This window comes from Venturia canescens, chromosome 4 (assembly GCF_019457755.1).
Source record: "Venturia canescens isolate UGA chromosome 4, ASM1945775v1, whole genome shotgun sequence".
Lineage (NCBI taxonomy): Eukaryota > Metazoa > Arthropoda > Insecta > Hymenoptera > Ichneumonidae > Venturia > Venturia canescens.
Genome location: NC_057424.1, coordinates 11385084 through 11402762, shown reverse-complemented (window position 1 = coordinate 11402762; position 17679 = coordinate 11385084). Strand labels below are relative to the sequence as shown.

General features: G+C 45.3%; 1 protein-coding gene across 4 annotated transcripts in view; it reads left to right on the top strand.

Moving 5' to 3' along the window:
• pros (prospero) overlaps positions 1 to 17679 on the top strand; it is a 130121-nt gene that overhangs the window by 50804 nt on the left and 61638 nt on the right. For 3 of the 4 annotated variants that reach the window (XM_043416013.1, XM_043416009.1, XM_043416011.1), the window contains exon 4: positions 5230 to 5384. The exons of the other annotated variant lie outside the window; for it this stretch is intronic. The gene's annotated coding sequence lies outside the window, so the exon portion shown is untranslated. The remainder of the gene's footprint in view (positions 1 to 5229; positions 5385 to 17679) is intronic. 4 annotated transcript variants of the gene reach the window in all.

Here is a 17679-nt window from a genome sequence, read left to right as displayed (position 1 = left end):
GAAGAGAGCACCAACCCTTTTGCATCTGTCCCTCCCTTGACAGTGGAGGGCATGCAAAAAAGGTACACAGGCGGTGATCTTGTGAGGCTATTATAGTCCTCGAATGTGTACATGAACACGAAGTCTTTGTGAACGAGAAAAATACAGATGCGAAGACTTCGCAAAGGGAAACGCGCTCTATTTTAAGTCTGGGAATAAGCAGAAATCAAAACATTTTCACGTATCGTTCGTTTCATCTCTGGAAGACCCATGTATATATAAATTACTTATCAAAAACGTAATTCAAAGTCGTCCACAGAATCATAAGCGTAGTATAGATGGTCATATCGTTTGAGTAGTGCCCCGAAGAAGCACGACTGCCAGGTGCACTGCTCGAGACGTTTGTCCCTTGTTTACTTTCACAAAAATCTTTTCTTCGATCTTTTGGAATAACTGGAGTTTTTTTTCCAGACATAGACATGTGGTCCGTGGTTCCGTCAACAGTATCCTTGAAAACCCTTTTTTTCGACGTAGCCAGGTATATTTCTGCATTAGTTACGATTTCGATAGATTGTAGGATTTTCAAGGATGCGTGATGGATGATTCGGGGCCTTGGAGAAATGGCTAAATCGTCGATCCCTCTGCGCAGAGGGTAGGCATATGTGCATTTCGTATAATTCCATCTTCGCAAAGGACCTCGGGTCTTAAGATCTTCCTTCAGAATAAACTCAAGTGTTGTGAATCCCAATCCATGAAATCTTTTCCGTCTCCGTCGTACTTTCTCGCTTACTGTGTGTTTTCTGCTCCCTTTAATCACGATTTTTTTCAATTTTTTAACTCCACTCCCATAAGTTGCTCGAACTGCCCGGCGATCAATGAATTGAAGCAACCGTCCTTTTTTTTGGTCAGCCTCCAGTCCTCTCTCTGTTTCTCTCGTCCTTGATGGGGACGCACCCTCTCTATCCACGAGCCGGTCTCCTTTCAACCCCCTTCGGTCCTCATTCTCCTCTTTCTCTCTCTCTCTCTCTCTGTTGGGTTCCACCTCTTTTCTCAAGCGCTAGCCCGTACTGCCGCTCTCTCTCAGCCCCACTTCGCGGACTTTCTCCCGCTCTTTTTCCTTCAACGTCGCGCTGGCACATCGTCTGCTTTTTCACCCTTCCGCCTGTTATCCTCTCGCAATATATACACTCTTTCTTTACTTTCATCTCTTTCTACCGTTTACTCTTTTCCCCCCTCCGAATCGTCCGATATCCACGACAGCCGCTCCATCTGTTGTTCGGATGCTGTGCTCCATCTCTCTCTCTTTCTTTTCCGCTCTCGAATCGCTCTATCTGCCAATCTATTTGTCTGTCTGTCTCTTTCTCTCGTTCTTCGTGTTGTCTATCCCGAGTATGTGTATGCGCGGGCGCGCCCGCGTGCATCTGTGTACACGCACCCCCCTCCTCTCGTTCCCGCATTTTGTTATTTTCTCTCTCGTTCGTGTTTTTACATGCCGTCGTCTCTCTCTCTCTCTTTCTCTCTCGTATCGTTCATTTAGTTTCTACAGAGTGAAACGGGCATTGAAGTATTTCCGTTTGTTTTTCTCTGTCTTTTCTTCCTATCTCTTCCTCTCCGGCATTCTCTCATTCCCTCTCGCTCCTCCATTCGGAGCTGGACACGCGCGCGACTCACGCTGACCCGCCGTCACTACATCCTCTGCTAAAACCATCCTCTCAGTCTGGCTATCGCTGTGTGTGCCCGCCGCGCCTCATGTGCATATCCGAAAGCACGTTAAATCGGTACATTCGCTCATGCATATGTGCATGAAAGCCTCACACGTTTACCGATTTTCCGTGTGCATCGCCAGATAAATCTCTCTATCTGAGGGCTAACGTACCTCCGATATAAAACGTAACACCGTCCGATATATACACGAGCCAATGTATATATTCGCGCGGCGGTGGGAGGTTAAAAGAAAGAGGGATATATTGCCAGGGAGAGGAGGATTTTTAGAGGAAAAATACTCGCGCATGCGCTTTTCGACCGATCGCCATCCCTACTCGCCCAACCCGAGACTTCGCTGACCGGGGCTTATCCTTCTGTCTCTCTTCCCCTCTTTTTCCATCACCCTCTAATACTTTTTTCTTTCGAGCATTGCACTCTTTCGTACTTACCATTGGCGAATATATATTTTTCATTCAAACGAAAAATCTCGTTTCATCTCCATATTTGTCCATTGCGACGCTATTATTTTCATTATGATTTTTCGAATTTCATATATTACGAGTATTTCGTTTCTATTGTTCCATATTCAAGGCTATCATCATTTCTGGACGATGGAGCTTTATTCATTGAGTCATATTCGGGTTGTTATTTCGAAAAATTTTGCAGTGCGATGTAGTTTTTGAAGTCAAACCAGTCAGCGGATGATGATCAAATCCTCGAATTCCCTTGGCATTTTAGGTTTCACGAATCGCATGTAAAAGTAGTTTTTACAAACGATGCTTTTGAGCAGGACGCGCTGGAATGAACCAATCGCACGATTCTCCGGATTAAGCAATTAGAGTTGAGCAGGGAGCCTGCCAACCGTTTTTTTATGCGCTAATACATTTTTTCGTCGTCCATAAGGGTAATTGTATTCATGAGAATATAATGAAACCTTCATCGAATTTCCTGAGCGATAAGCGCCTCTTTTTCTGCCCGCTGTTCGAGTCAAGGGTCCATCATCCCGCGAGGGCACTGAATCCTCGTGTTCGGTGGATCGTATAAATTGTACAAGAGAGAGAGATTTACATCTTCGGACATCGAGAAGTGAGAAAGAGAGAGAGAGAAATAAAGTACGAATCCCCGTTGCATTAGCTCCTGCGAGGGAGAGGACATTCCCGTAGCGAGTTACACATGCAAAAAAGCTTGAGCCATGGTGGCAAATAAAATCGTATTTTATCCCTTTGCGGAGCGCTTAAAATCCGTCTTCCTGGATATCTACACCCCTACCGTCTGCCGGGCACGTCACTCTTTCTCACTCTTCAAGCTCGAGCCCCTCTCGATCTTCATCCCGCACCTTTACCATCGCCATTTCATCCCTGTTTCTCTGGGCTTACCTCCCTCGTAAACTCCCACATCAAAGCTGGCTTCACGACTGTCTTTCTCTGCGAATACTGCCCCTTCCCTCCTCCCCCGGCCCCTTGGCCACTCCTGCTCGTCCGTATTTCCAGCAGCGCCAACGGTTCAACATCCTCCTCGCTGCCCCTTGTTCGTCTCCTCCTCATCTGCCCGACTGAACGATGCAATCCGCTACTGCAACCCCTGAAAAAAAACCCTTCAACCAGCCTGACCAACCCTCACGGCGAGCCATGCCAGAGCATTACCCGAGCCAATCTCTTTCTCTTTTTTCTCTCGATTTTCGAACTCAAACCCTTCCTCCTTAACTCTCGCAATATGTATATATTCAAAGTATGCGTACCTGTATAGATCACTAACACTCTCCATTTCTCCACTCACACGCTCAGCTACCAACGAACCCGTGCGTCCTCCCTCCGCCCCTTCCTTTCGCGACCCCATCCCAATATGTGCAACTCGTAAACTTTTATACCAAAGCTTTAGTAGGTACGAACTAACTTCCAGTTTGCCTGTATTTATTTCATTTATATTCCTCTCCTCGTATATTCTGATGCACAACACACGTATACGAGCACGCATCCACGCACGTGTCTAAACGCACACACGTACACGCAAAGCCTTCCATTGCATAGGCCAATCACATTTTGTCTCTCTCCTTCGTCCGCTCTTATCGGCGATCTCACGAGCAAATCTCTCCTCCGCCATCGCTCCCCCTGAATCTCGCCTGTGTCTCCACTCGGTCCATCTCTACCCCCTTCGTCATATCGCTGCCTTCTTCCCTCAATTTTGTGAATTTAACTCTCCTGCTGCTCTCTACCCCTCTATCAACCCTTTCTTCCTCCTCTTGTTCCCCAATCGCCTCTCTACCCCTGCGACCAGATAATCGCCTAGTCGATGCACCTTGATGGAATCCCTCCGTCGCTCTCTCGAGTCTTTAATCACTTGCACAAATTCACACCGTGTATCGCTACTTGTATACCCCTTTTTTCATTCCGTCAGAAGTTAGGAGTCGAGTGTCCATATATGCGAAGCGTCGAGCTCATTTTTCATCAACGTCTTTTTGTTATTTCAAATAAACATTGATCCGACGCGATCCGACGCTTCACGGTGAAATTTTGAGGTAAAATTTTCCAATGACGATTTAATTCTTTTTCACTTTCAATATGCCTCATTTATTCGGAAATTTAGAATTTGAAACTGCGCAATAAGCAGACTAATCAATTACACATACGAGCTAATGGGACGTTCATAAATATTTTCGCTTTTCGTTTCTCCATCAAGAAATTTGAATGAAAAAACCAAAGTACTTCGCGCATCATAGAAATAAAAACTTAATATTCGCGTTGATAATCGTTAGGACAAAATTTTCAGCAGAAATCAATCGCGACGGAATAATGGCAATAAATTCATTGATAGAATGCGTTGAACAAATATGAGCTAGAGACTACGTGCACGATAATTTTCTTCAAGCCTCTGTAACTCACCCGACTTCTTCGATAACAATTCCGCAGACATGGTTACCCGATAGTGTGTGGCGTGTGGTATAAAAGATAAGGCCCGGTGGAGGGAAGAGATCGTTGGAATCGAGTTGGAGGATATAATCGTCGTGGTGAGCTAGCTGACCACGACGCGGTTTCCATCACATGATTCAATTAGGCTAGTGCTCGAAATTCTTCTACTCTTCCTCTCCTCGTTTATTTATATTTCAAAAAACTCTAAACCAACCTCCGGGGGGTGGGGGGGGGGGGGGGGGGCGAGTGCATATTTCACGGTCATGAATGCACGTTGATGTAATCGGCGCGACATGCTTTTTTTCGCAATTGCAAATGAAGCATGTTACGCCATGGACGATGACCAGTCCGTCGATATGTGGAAGTATGTATGCTTTGAGATACTGAAATAGAAGTGCCTTGATTGAAAAAGTGAAGGAGCGTTCTTACCCGACGTTTCAGGATCGTTTGAAACGTTCACAGGGAATTTTCGGTCACATTTAAGTACCCATTCGTTTAATTTGATTCTCACTAATTAGTCAAAGCGTGCGCAGTCAATATCACAGCAATGACATTTTACTAGCTGTTCAATAAATTAATGAAATAAAAATCTCACGTGACATGAAACGGGAATCGAAATTTCTTCGCTTTTCATTTACAGATGGATAGATTTTTTTCCAACTTCTAGAAATATTCATTCGGCAAGTGACACCCATTGATCAAACCATCCGGCATCGTGATGTGCGAATTCCGGGGCTGCAACAGCTTCTCTTCTTTGCCCGCTACATGCTCACTTCTCTCCACTCTTTCATATATGTGCGTATATATTTATTATTATTTCCAAAACCAAACAAATCGATATACAAATGTTTATATGCCATGACAGAGAGTTGCAATCTCACAATTTCATTGACGAACGAGCCATTTTCACCCACTTGGGATGCCAGGCAACGTTTTCGAGACATTTTCCAGAATAAGTAGAATTTTCAGCAAATTTTTCACTGATTTAATGAAAATCATGTAATTTTGTGTATATTTTTGCAAGCCAATTTCGCAAGCTCTAGTTGACGATAAAACCGTAAAAAGGAAAAGCCCGAAAATGTTTCTCCTACTGTTTGACACTGAGTAAATATTCGACGAGTAAAAACTGTATTTTCATTAATGTGTATCTCTCTTAACCGATAACGTAAGATTGTAACTGGATGTCATTGTTTGAGAGTTTTTATTTTGTGTTAATTTTCAAAAATTGACTTGCCAATTGTAAAACACATTCGACACGGAATCTTTTATTGTGACAAATACTTAGATTCGTGCGAACTACGAAAAAAATAGGAAGAGTTTATTAGTGCTTAGAAAAAAAGGAGGAAACTGGAGGTGCCATCGATCACCTGTCACCCACTTGTTTCGGCACTCGTCCCATTCTCCATTGACGTCCACTCGAAAATGACGTCTAAAGTATCATAATTGCGTGGGGTTTATGTGGAAAAACATTCGACGCGTTACAAGTGCACGTGGTGGCACGTTTTTTTAATTGGAGACCCTCTCACAATTCCCGGAAGTTTCCGAAGGGCCTTAAATTTTTTGTGAAAACCTGTTGGAAACTGGAAATTAATTATTTTTCCACGTGCGCGAGCCATCTTATGTGCTCTTTGTGTACAATTATATTTATATACGCAGAACATATGCCATATAAAATAGAGTTTCTCTAAGTCATTTCCCAAGTAATGAAAAATGTACTAACACTCAGCCTTTTCACACTTTCATGTTGCGAAAAATATCATTACAATTTTAACTGAATTCCCAGCAGCGCACGCATCGTTTTTCACTGTCGTATAGATGTAAACATAAATAAAACACATTAAGTCATCATTAACTATTCACAAGCGCGAGCAGTATATAGTACATCGGAGAGGAGGACGTGTCTTAATTAAGCAGATCTCTCTTCGGTCATATTAATTTCTCGACGTTCTCGAGAGTCCGGTGCTGGATATTACCGCGGAATTTGCGTACGTATAGGGCTCTTGGTTGATGGCAATAATCGTGGATAGCATAATCTGCATATACGTAGCTTGTCTGCATCAGTAAATGAATAACGGCAGACGTTGAGTACGATGACAATTTGCATCAACATTTTGGAGGCGAGAGCTTCGGAACGCTTTTTTCTATCCGCGAGATTTGCATTCCGACAGGCAAATACGCTGAACACGTACACTCTACGCAAGAACGTGTGCACTGACGAAAAAAAACGATCGCTTTCACATGCTGACATTAGCGCGCACTTAGCTACGGCTTTTAGCACCAAAATTCTTCTATTTCCAGCATTTCAAAATCGTGGAAAATAGTCGATTCGATTCGCTCAATCAGTTTCAGATAGAAGTTCTGCTTGCAGGCTCTCCAAATTTTGATAGAAAGTATCGAATCGATTAAACTGATCGTGCTCTGCAAAAAGCACGCATTCGCGGTTCAAAACGATTTGTTTTCGCTACCTGTGATTTTCCGGGGCAGTAAAACTGCCTGATCTTCCGATCCGAGCGGCCAGAATTGCTTTTTAATGACTCCCCGGGCTGCTCGGCCCTTCTCGCGCTCGCTGTATCGCTCTCTGCGAGGCTGACTGAAACAGTGACAAGGAAGAGCAGACGACAGCGATAAGCAATCGTCCAAAAGATCAATGATCAAATTGTAAAGTGGGCGGAATTGTAAAGCCCACGAGAAGATTTAACACGCACGGTGAAATTCTACGAAATAATTTTACACATTGGGACATACGTAGTACTTTAAAGATTCACCAAAAAACCGGAATTCAAAGACGCACATGGATATGAACGGCCAACTATCATAAGGCTGGTGGGTATTCACAAGTAATATTTACGAAGAGTACGGTCGAGCAAATTTCGGAATGACATTCATAACGTTATGGCGAGGAGAGATGAAACGATGAATATATTAATGTTCGCCCTACGAGCCATAGCATAAAGGACGACTCAGTGGACACACATATTCCGAGTACATGTAAACGTATCGCAGCAGGGGTTACAAAAAATGGGCTGCCCGGTTGTATACGCGCTGACGGGAAATGCAGCGCAAAGGGAGAGCAAAAAAGCGAGGGAGATGGAAAGAGAAGTCCAAAGAGGGTGGCAGAGCTGCATCAGTGGATCATCCTTGATAAGGGTTAAATTTTTCCCGGAGCCATCATGATTATGTTGCCCGTGGCATCCGAAAGTATCAAGGTGGGTGGCTAGGGGGATCGTGAGAAACGAAGGTGGCCATCAGTGAGCCGGCCCGGGTCAGGACGTACAGCGATGTTTCAGCGCAGAGTCGGGAAAGGAAAGAAAGCCATCGGGGGAGTGGGGAACGAGCTCACAAGGCATGGGAACATAAACCAGCATGAAACACGTATGAGGGAGAGTCAGAAAAAGAGAGGGAGTAAGAGAGAGAGAGAGAGAGAGAGAGATACGCAAAGTGACGGGCGTGCAGCAGCAGGCGAAAAAGAGAAGGACGGAGAGAGGTAGAGAAAAGAGGGAAAGAGCTACCGTAGCTAGTCGGTGAAAGAGCGAATGCAGGAAAATTAGCTTGCGTGGATTAGTCTCTGCATATTTTCGCAAAAACTCGAGATAATGCAAAAACCCCGTTCGGCCGTGCACGATCGTCCTCTCACTTTGTCTCATTCTCTCTTTATTCGTCTCTCTCTCTCTCTCTCTCTCTCTCTCTCTCTCTCTTGATTCTTTGCTCGTATATATATCTATGCGTTTTGCGATCCGGCGTGGCTTATATGCAGCCCGTTCCGTTATTGTCAGCTTGACCAAGGGGTTCCCTCTGGCAGTGCGACGACGAAGAACTGGGATGGCTGGATGGACGATACTCGCTTCCGATAGTCAAGCGAGAGGGTTGTCTATTGTAGGGATTGCCGGAGTACAGTGAGAGGAAAGAGAGACGACGATGAGAACTGGACAAAATCAGAGGACCCCTGTGTATCGTATGTGTGTGTGTGTGTGTGTGTGTGTGTGCGGGAGGGAGGCGGCGATGAGGCTGGAAGGCGTGGCAAGAGAACGGCTAACGGGTGATACTTTCGCGAACATGGTAACGGAATCCAAAAGAGAGAATACTGCTTGCATGTATGTCCTGCAATATACGCAGCTCAGAAAAAGGGGGAAATTGACTTTTTCTGTTTCCTCACTGCAAGTTACAGAAAAACTTAAACAACTAACGTTAAATGACTGGTAAATCTCACGGAAGCATCCCAAATAACTATAAACGCTGGCGAAGAATTTGATCGAAGAAAAGTATAAAAAATACCGGTGGAGCAAGACTTAGAAACAAAAAACATTGCAGTCTACGCGGTGTCTTCCCGCGAGCATTATTATGCGACACGTATCGTACAAGGATGAGGTGAACAATTAACTAAAATTCTCATACTTCACAGTGAACGCTAATCCCGCGAACTTGTGATTCAATGGCTGAAACAATTAGATTTTTCGTTACCGCGTTATCACAAAAATAATCCTTTTTTCGCGCAGTCAACAATAAATCGTCTTCCGTAAATATTCTCTTGAAATATGAATCAACGAGAAAAACATGCGTAAAAATACATTTGTGTGTATATGACGCACAGACGAAGCGGGCATGAGGTTCGGGCATGGGACCTGGGGGTGGTTGGGTTGGCTGCGTTCCTGGCGGTGGGTGGTTCCTGGGCGAATGGGACAAAAGGGTAAAAATCATTGCACGGTCCAGCCTGGAGGCTGATCGATGGTTAGTACTGCTGCCAGTGCACTCTTGCAACCCTACGAGCTGCTGCAGCCACCCGCGACCCCATCACCGGCTTCGAGATTCTCGCGTTCATGTCCGGCCAATCCCTCTGCTAGCCCCTTGACTCTCTCGCCAACATCGGACGCCTTCTCTCTCCGGTTCTCGCTGCAGAACTTTATACCGCTATGTATCACCTCTATGCACATATGCCCGATTCTCGCGTCCATCGTTCGCCCTCTCCGCTCCCTCCAGCTCCGCATATCTCCGGCTATCCTCTCGCGCGTACATTCACTGATCCCTGGGACTCTCTCACTGACTGGCCAGACAAAAAATGGCCGGTCCGTCGGCTGAAACACGGCCGAAAGAGAGAGAGAGAGAGAGAGAAAGAGAGCTCGTTCGCTCGCCACGCTGACGTCGGTGTTTGATGACCTCGCGAATGGCGATGGGATAGAAGTGAGGCGGGTGGCAGAGGCCCACGCGGCACAAGCTGCCCCCGAGTGGGTGGACCAGCACACAGATACGGCCAGGACTCAACGGTGCGGCCCCACACTCTTGTTTCATTTCTATATGCACATCTATCCATCTCTTTTATTCTCTGGCAACCGGAGGACTCGCACACAGAGAAACCCGCCGGAAAATCCCCGGAGGGGTCGGTGTTACGCCACGGCTCCCGAGAGGGATAGATGATGGCAATGATTTCGCAGAACCCAGAGCTGCAGCAACACCGCCGGCAAAACCCTGGCGTTTCATGCCCCCATCCTCCCCTGCACTATCGACGAAGCAAACGCTGATATTTTTTCCTCCCTTTCCATTTGAATTCAACCCCGTCTCTCTGTGCCTCCGCACGCAGCTTCAATTTCGTGGTTTTATTAATTTTTTTTTCCTGTTCCTTTATAATTGCAGTATAATAGTTGAAAAATTAATACTCCGGTCGAGCATCGCGTATTCTCCCAAAATCGGGTTCAAATTCTCTTGAATTTATGAAAGGCTCATAGTTGAACGTTGACAATTATGCAATTGGCAAAATTCGTGTGTCGTGGATTTGTGTGGTATTTACCTAGAGCAATCTCATACTTTTAATTTGTCAAATAAAGTGCATTTGCTGCTTATTTCATGTCATGAGAATCGTAAAAAAACTGGACCTGCGAGGTCAAATTTCAAGCAATCTCAATTTTCTCTTTTCATCAGTGTGAATACTGAAACTAACTGATGCGGACTTCTCTTGATCGCAATAACTTTTGTGACTCATACAAGCTTTCATTGGTGGACGTGTGTTCCGAGAATTTGACATTTTTACGATGGCAACCTGTAAAGACGTGGCACCCACGAGAAAATGGTCCCGAATACGTCTTCTTCTCGTGTTTCCATCAGGAAAGAGCTCAACGCCAATGACACGCAAGGTCGTTCGGCCCTATGTATATGGCGGTGGCCGCATGGAAGAGGCCAGAACCGTACGTTAATGATCCCCAGCAGACGAGAGCTGTACGATCCTTATAACCTTACAGCCGTGGCGTACAGAGATTCGTGGGTACGTGGTGTTCTCTTTGGAACCCCCGAAGCCTCCTACATATGTATATACCCAAGCTCTGAGACAAAACGCTTCCAGCAACCTCCGGATTGCAACGTGCTGTACCCCTAAACGGATGCGTGATATGATAGAATTTCTTCCGTCATTAAGAAAGCCTTACAATATGTTTGGTTACGTGCGCGCGCGCGTGTGTGTGTGTGTCTGTGTGGGTTTATGTGAGTGTACCAACGGATTGAAAGTATAGCTAGCAGGGGCGAGAATGGATCGTCAGAGTTTTCTAAGCATTCGTCGACGGAGGGAAAAATTATTGACTCGACAAAGATCTGAATCTCGTAACGACCGTACGCGAAGAGACGAAACTTTGTCGTTATACATAACGCGGTGAGGACTAAGAGCCACATCGTATGTCTACAAAGGATTTCAGGCGTAGTTTTATTCTCGTTTCCACGAGCAAGCATTCGTAGTCTCTATTGAAGGAATGTTAAACGTGTGAGTTCTTGCCTCCGACCTTATCGTGACGAGCCAAAATAAAAGAAATATTTCACCTTTCATTTTCTCCCTCTTTTTCTTGTTTTTGTTTTATTTCGTACTGTTACGACGATCCAAAGAACGTGCGTATTGTATCTTCTTACCGACAGAAAACGTGGCTATTCGTACTTGTGTTAAAAAAAACAAAAAGCTTGCTCCGTCGCATCAGTAATAGCAAGAAATATAGCAAACCGAATGAATGATTTGCTAAATTTTCGGCACCATTGAAGTTTAACATAATTTCCATTCAAAGGATGCCATTTTTGTATCAGCTGAAAAAAACTGCAATATATATTCCTTTTCCTTTACTTGGAATTTTCAAACAAAATAATAATCACGCTATGATGACTCCCCGGAGCTTTGTACAGCCGCAAAAAACGAAACCGAAATGATGATGGGAATGTCGAAAAAATACATGTGTGTGCCAGCCCAATAGGAAAGAGACTTTCATCAAGGCAACGCTGAACATTGGAGTTCAGAAAGCAGAATTCTACTAGCCCTAGCTAACGTATCCCAATCGTTAGGGTTCACGCATACAGTCATCAGAGAGCTTTTCCAGTGGTGCAGCAATGGTTTGGTAAGAGGAGGTTTGGAAGAACAGGGCAGGCAGGCAGGCAGGCAGGGGGGGGGGGGGGGGGGTGGGTGGGGATAGTAAAATCATCGAAAAGCTCAGCCACAGAAATAGGTATAGCGATGAAGACAGAGAAGTCGAGAGAAACGAGGAGAATGAGCATCGAGGCAACCCTACCAGGCCGACTCGCCCCGACGCTAACTGACGGTCATTCAATGGACAGAAAAAGGAGTAAAAATCATTGAAAAGCGGTGATTACCACGCTACTGGGGATCATCAGAGCCCAGCAAAACAGCAGCAACAGAACAGGGCGAATCATCGAATGACCAGGCGCCTAAACCCTTCCTTCCCCCCCCCCCCCCCCCCCGCCCAGGCCGCTACTCCTCTTTCACTCTTACTCTTTCTGTTTTTGCTGATCCCGACCTGCTCTCTGGGCTTTCATGATTTCTACTGGAAATTAGCCAACTGGCTAACGACCAAATAGGTACTCTTTCTCCCTCCGTTATAGCACATACTACTCTTTGACTCTGTCTCTCTCGTTCTTCTCTCTCGCTCTCTCTCCATCGCCGCACGAGTCGCTTTCTCTCGCGCATCCTTTTTACTCTCTCACACTTGTCCCCCATCTTTCTGTCTCGCCCTTTCGATGCTTGTACGTCCCTTTTCTGTATATCTCGTTGGTGCACTCGCCTTCGCTCTCGGTCTCTCTTCAATCGGCCCCTTCTAAACACGTATGCACCTCCACACGCTCTCAGCTTCGGACATCATTCCGTTGTTCATTTCGTGAAAAAGCTCGTCAAGGACCCTATAGATTTTCTGCGCACAGCGCCCCATCTGATGGAGAAGCCAAAAGTCATTGAAAAATATATGCGACGAGAGGCTTTAGCTTCTTTGCAGTGCGCGGAATCAGAGGCGGATTTAACGATGACAAAAATAATCGAGTCAATTGGGAGGCTGAAGAATTATTCAAAATTCGTACACTCAGAATTTGGGGATCGAGACGTGAACTAGAAAGTGGAAAGCGGGCTTGTGAAATTAAGTGAAAAGTGTACTTTCGGTAAGCAAACCTTAGCTCGAGCGCCAAGCCGAATATCATGGAGATCGAACGGCACTGTACAAGTAACATGTACATCCGTTAAAGTGGAAGCTTTGTAGATTAATGCGAACTTTGAAGCGGTTCGATCGTCCAAGCAACCCTCCTTCGCTCGACGTCGCGAGATCCTATCGGCCGTGAAAAACGATTGTTCTCCTTCGCTCGTGTTTTGATCACTTCCGTTCTCTGCTCATCCCTCTGAGATTTGCTGCTGAAGAGGGAATTCGACGGAGGATTTTTACAAGGCAGATTTTAAGAAGATTTCACTTGGGGAATTTATAAGAATTCTTGAGTCGAAACGCGATAACGATGCCGGCAAAGACAAACGCATTGGGTGATGAGCGAGAGAAACTTTACCAATTCGTTCAGACGCCGAACTGGACGCATAGCTAACGCTATAAAAAAATATGTCACATGACTCGAGAGTAAATCGCAGTCACCACTGAAATGATGTTTTTAAGCGGATCCTCTTTGACGCACGGTGAAGAGCAAGTCGGAGGTTTTATTTTCGTCCATTGGAACTGATCCGATCGCTCCAAGCAGCAGAGACTCGTGCACAAAATCTACGATCTATAGTTAACGCGAAGCATGCCAAAACCAATACAAGAATGTAAGGAGTTTAGCCAGGGTCTTTACACTGGAAGCGAACGAACCGGTGGAACGAAGAGGATGCGCAAGCAACTTGTGGTAAGCCGAAAAGTTACGCTTCCGCGATTCATGATAGAATGATAGACGTGTGTTCGCGAAAGAAAAATGCAAGATTCGTTGCAGTCACGAAATACCAAATTGCAGTTGAAAAGCGTGTTTTCGCGAATGTGTTCGCGGTCTGAATCTCTGTTGCTGTGTATATACTCACATAACGAAAGAATTAAATGTAAGAAATTTGGGGCTCGGTGGGTTGTGAAGTTTCGACGATGCGTGATGAAGGTATTCCCCGGACTTATCCCCTGTAACTGCGGTATCGTTAAGAAAAGTGATTATTTGAGGATTATTGTACAGCAACCAATGTTCAGTCTTACCGATAATTTTCTTGTGGTTTTCCCCTCCTTCACTTCGAAGGGGCTATCGCCTGGACCTGCGATAGAATATGACCAATTCCCGGATAGCTTCGATCTCATTAAGTCGTACAGAAAATCACGAGCACATAGAATACTAATCGAGCGAAAATTGGTTATCGCCGAGCACATCGCAGTAGCGGAAAGCCCGCGAAGCGTTGTCGAGAAGAAGTTAAAAGCATATGGAAACAAAAACGACGATAAAGATAAGGATCTTAAGTGAATAAGAAGTTGAAAAAAGTCTTTCTCTCTATTAAGCAAAAAGCGTTTAATTCAAACTGGCGCGCAAGCCCCTAGAGCTCGCGATCATTCTAAACTTATTTTGCCCGCGAGGTTGGTTTTGCAGTTAATGCGAAGCACGGTGAATCCAAACTTGACGAATCATCAGGATAGGGCCAGGCGGAAACGAGCACGGATATCACGTGTTTCCCGGCCGCCCACGGCTGAGAGGGTGCAAGCGCATATGAGGAACGGTGAGGAAGTGAGAGCGGGACAAAAAGAGGGACAAATGTACAGTAGGCGGCCGCATATAGATATTCATGTATCACGAAAACCGCTCGTACACACATTCAACAACAAACTAACACAGCACACGCTGCGCGCTGCTGGCTATCGATTTTTGCGTAACTTTAAAAAATCTTAATGCGGCTTTTGGTGGCAGGGGCAAAGTTTAAATTGAACCGAGTCGTGGGAGCGCGAAGGAGAAAGATTGGAGCACTCGGTGAAACAAGAGGGATTCGTATGTGCACTGAACGAAGACGAACGTATATACGGAAATACGGATCTGTACGTGCACATTCAAGACATATATAAACATAAATATATGTGTATGCACGTATATACAAATGTATTGGAAAAGTAGGAACAGGAATAAAGAGGATTGGAGGGGCTTACGGAGGTTAGTTCGGAGGAGGGGTTCGAAAGATATACGAAGCATCGGCGGGGAGCTCACGTGGTCGGTTAGGATGAGCCGTGCGTGCGAAACCCCGAATGGAACACATGCAAGCTTTGATAAGCTTTCGGAGGAAAACACATACGTTGGATATATACGAGTCGGTCGTTCCGGTACACTGGAACGATTCGAAAACATCGCGCGATTCACGGTTCGCATAATATTACGTAACGTACGCGATTCAACGGGTTTTCCTTTTCATAAGCTACGCAGCAGCATCATCGTCAGTACCAAGAGCAGCGCAGATGCTCTTGCGTTATGAAAATAAAAAAATAAAAATAAAAATAAAAAAAGAGAGAGAGAGAGAAAAAAAAATTGAAATACGTTCTGGAAAGGAAGAGCAAAAGCATACGAATTTCCAACTGCACATATGCATGCATCGTAACTTGCATAGCGTATCGAAATGCTTATGCTGATTTTTCATTTATTGTTTATTTGCAACAGCGATCGACATATTCCATCTTTAATTTTCATCTATACGCGGGCTAACACTCCCATATATACGTGTACAGATCCGCGCAGCGTGTACATGAAAAGCACGCCTCCTTAAAAATTTTAATGATTCACTTGGCGTACTCTCTCGTGAAATTCTTCGGCAAAGCCTGCTCCCGAGACGAGGAGAATCACTTCGATGAGTTCCCCGGTGAACAAGGCCAAGCTTTTTTCTACGTCTGTACTTCTTATAGCCACCCTTGCTCACTCCTCAATGCTTGTTGTCGTTTTCTTCCTTCATTCCACCCTTGATCTCACTCCGTCTCGTTGCCTCGTTCCCTCTGAATATACGAGCTGTACGCATATATCTGTAGACATCGGTTGGGAAGCACGGCAAGCCTTGGCTTGCCTATACTCGCTCTCCCTATCCGTTCGGCGTCCACCCCGTCCGGAATATAAGGGTTGCAGTGGGTGGCGAGTAAGTCTCCGGAGCCGAGAGCGCGAGCAGGGCTCCTCTATACGCGTATACACCGCGCGCTGCGTTTTCTCGTGTATTCATAGCACTGTATAAGCTCCACGGAGGCGACGAGATACAGAGAAAACGAGAGAGCGAGGGATGAAAGAATGAGAGAGAAAGAGAGAGAGAGAGAGATACGAGCATCGGCGAACCTCCCTGCTCTAACGGGCTCTAAAGAGCACGGCCGGCAGCTCGAAAATTCTCTCGTTCGAAGCGAGGGCGGAAAAGACGTCCGACCGAGGGACCTTGAAACTCCCCCAATCATCCCCGCTCTCTTATATTATTTATTTCACCATTTGAATTTTATTATCTCTCCCGCCCGGTGTACCGGGGAGGGATCCTGTGGAAATTCCGATGCAGCAGCCCCCACCCCACCCTCCTCCCATTCCTGCGTGATCCCCGAGTCAATAATCCCTCTAAGTATACTTGAGATTTCCTCGTAAACGCAAAGATATTTTAGCCTGTCCGCGCTCCTCGTGCGGTGAGACAAATTACACTTGCTCCGATTGATTTTATGGCTCGAACTTCCTAAGTCACTTCTCCTTTTTTGTCCTTAATAATACTCACACTCTACCAGCCAAATGGAATATATTATATCGTCCGATGTTTGCGAAAGTCGCAGCTCAACTACAAGTTTAGTTTTGAGTTATAAGAGTTAAACACACACTTTTACAATGCGAAATGCGAACTTGTCGGACACACCGCACTACACTATTTTGCCCCAGTGCACTTGTCTCATAGTTTTACTCGTCATTACTATACACACACATCATGCATATCATATTATGCCCAAGTCATAAATATAGCTTTTAAGCCATCGCTGTATTAATTCACAATAAGTTTTTTAACATGAACATATTACATTTCACGGTGGTACCAAGCTACTTTTTCATGCTGCAATATATACATGTGTAAAGTTTAATTCTGATACGTACAACACTTCTCGAAACAGCTCTCGCTTCTATTACCCGTAAGTTTGAAAGGTCCTCCAAACTGGGGCTTACATAGGTTTGCCAAATTGCCGTGTAGGTAAAAAGTTTTTTCACAGCGGTGCCACACAAGAGACTTTTAGGTACTGGAGTGTATGCCGGGGCTTGGGTTAACTAAATTCCCTCGCGCGGTACTCCGGAGGAAGCTTTTTCTTTGCGATTTCGTGCTCAATTCCTGAATTCTCGCGACGATAATTTTCCTTGTGATTCTTGCACGAATCTCGCTTCGAGCTTGAACTCTGAGAAGGGAACTCCAGGCTGCCTCGACGAAGTGATCGATGCGAGGAACTACGGCAAATTGTTTTAAGGAAGTAACAATATTTCGGTTCAACCGGCGTAATCAAAGATTCACCGAAACGAGGCTTGTGCCGATTCCATCTGAAAATAGAATCCCGCGGACTGGCCGATGTCTCGAAAGCGGAAGAAATAATCGGCGGACCGCAGTTTTGTTTCTATAAAATAGTTGTTTTTCCGGGGTCTGAACGAAGCGATGAAAAATACGTAAAAAGAGTGCGCCCGAGTATGATCCGCGCTCAAAGGAAACAACAGCATAATAAAAGGACTTATAAGGCGCAGTGACGAAGCGATGAAGCGACCAATAGATACGAAGGAAGGAGCCTAGGTTAAAAGGAACAAGAGGAGGGATGAAGAGAGACAGTTGGATAAAAAGTACACGGAGATGCGAGGAACGATAACTATACTTGCT